Genomic DNA, 2,416 nt, shown 5'->3' with positions numbered 1-2,416 from the left:
TCTTTCTCCCGCAGAGCGGCTGGTAGTTTCGAACCGCTGACCTTAAGGTTCGCAGCCCGATTAGTAACCACTACGCTACCAGGGGTCGGTGGGGAGGGCATAATTAATTATCCTTTTGAATTTCCATTTAAAAAAAATGCTTTGTGTCATGGAATGCACTGATTGCTTTGGGTTTTCCTGTGTTTAGTTTCCCCAAAACCATGTGGATGCAGGGAAAGCAACCAATGAATGTCCCATACCCCTTTTGTGGTCTCCTGGTATGGTTCTGTAGGGTCAGCACTGGGTTGTGAACCACCAGATCACTGGTTCAAACCCTCCGCTACTCCTTGGCCACCACTGAGTCACTATGAGTCGGAAATGACTTGATGGCACTTAACAGCAACAGTGGTTATAAAAGATGTAGGAAATTGGGACCATCTACAAGCCCTAAGAATGACTTGATCTTTAAACTGCATTACTGGTATGAAAGTGTTGTTAAGTGCTGTCGAGTCAGTTCTAACTCAACAATCTTGTATAGGGTTTTAAAAGAGCAGCTGGTGGGTTTGAACTGCCAACCTTGTGATTCACAGTCCAATGCTTATCGCATGCATTTATATCCTTCTAAAGTTTTGTACAATAAAGGCCAAACCCCAGACCCAGTTCTGAACCTCTGATTACACAGATCTGAGTCAGGTGTAATGCCTACAGATGAATTCACCACTCAAAAGCTGAAATGAAAAGACAAAGTTGAATTTATTACTAAGATAAACAGTGCAGACTGTATATCTTAGGGTTCTTGACAAGGCTGACGCTAAGGGACTCGCTGACATTCAGAGCTGGAAGAGGGTTGATGTATGTACATGACTGTGCAGGTGAACCTGCTGTGGAGTGGTTAACACACAGAGAAATGTTTATTGGAATTCATTCCTGGTTGGTTCACTTTTAGAACCCAATGGCCAACACTGATTGGTTAGCTTGGAAAAGAGTGTTCTCTGAGGTGAGTTGTTCATCAACTGAGTAAGTTTCAAACCAGTTTTGATGGGTATTTGTTACCATGGCTACAGAACAATCAGTCTTGTGTAACTTCTTATTCTCAGGAACTAGACAGTAATAAAATGATAATTGCTAATGTCTTGAAGGGTACATGGTGGCTCCATTGAATAAGCCACTGGATTTTGAGCCTCAGCATTGGTGGTTTGAGCCCACCAACCACTCTACAGGAGAAAGGTGAGGCTTTCTATTTCCTCAAAGATTTCAAGCTTTGGAAATCCTATACAGGCTCACTATGAATCAGAACCGACTTGTCTGCACTTAACAGCAGCGAATGTTTTTGAGTGCTTCATGTGTACTAGCATGTGTATGAACAAGGCACATGCAGGAAAAAGACTCATCCATATTTCTGTAGGGTATGTTCCATGTGGATGCTGGCACATGTGTATATAAATTTACAGGACACTTGTGTCGACCATACTTCAGGTTACCCCAACCTAGAATACTGTCAAACAAGCATCAAATTGTACTCAATAGCACTTAACAACTGTGTTCTAGGTATTGTGCTAGGTTAGGTTGTCCAGCAAAGCTGAGGGTCAAGCAGAGGTTAGTTTAACGTAGGACTTCATTTGCTGATGGGACACAACTCAAAATGAAGAGAAACAGCTGAAAACATCCATTGAAAATTGGAACATGGAATGTACGAATTAAGAATCTGGGAAAATTGGAAGTTGTCTAAAATGAAATGGAGCACATAAACATCTATATCTTAGGCATTAGTGAGCTGAAATGGACAGGTATTGGCCATTTTTAATCTGATGACCACATGGTTTACTATGCCAGAAATGACAAATTGAAGAGGAATGGTGTTGCATTCCTTGTCAAAAAGAACATATCCAGATCAGTCACAAGGTACAACACTGTCTGTGATAGAATAATATCCATGCGCCTACAGGGAAGCCCAGTTATTACCACTATTATTCAAATTTATGCACCAACCACTAAAGCCAGTGAGGATGAAATAGAAGAATTCTACCAACTTCTTCTATCTGAAATGGATCAAACATGCAATCAAGATGTATTGATCATTACTAGTGACTGGAATGCAAAGGTTGGGAGCAAAGAAGAAGGATTAGTAGATGGAAAATACGGCTTGGTGATAGAAATAATGCTGGAGAATGCATGATAGAATTCTTCAAAATAAATGTTTTGTTTATTTCAAATGCCTTCTTTAGACAGCATTGTTGTTAGGTGCCATCAAATCGGTACCGACCCATAGCAACCTTATGCACAATAGAACAAAACACTGCCTGATCCTGGGCCAACCTCACTGTTGTTGCCACGCTTGATTTCATCAGTGCTGCCACTTGGCCAATCCATCTCGTTGGGAGTCTTCCTCTTTTTCTATGACCCTCCACCTTACCAAACATGATATCCTTCTCCAGCG

The sequence above is a fragment of the Chrysochloris asiatica genome, unplaced genomic scaffold (genome assembly GCF_000296735.1).
Source record: "Chrysochloris asiatica unplaced genomic scaffold, ChrAsi1.0 scaffold00077, whole genome shotgun sequence".
NCBI classification, from domain to species: domain Eukaryota; kingdom Metazoa; phylum Chordata; class Mammalia; order Afrosoricida; family Chrysochloridae; genus Chrysochloris; species Chrysochloris asiatica.
The sequence above is the reverse complement of the archived record's forward strand: the minus strand, read 5'-3'. Positions refer to the sequence as shown.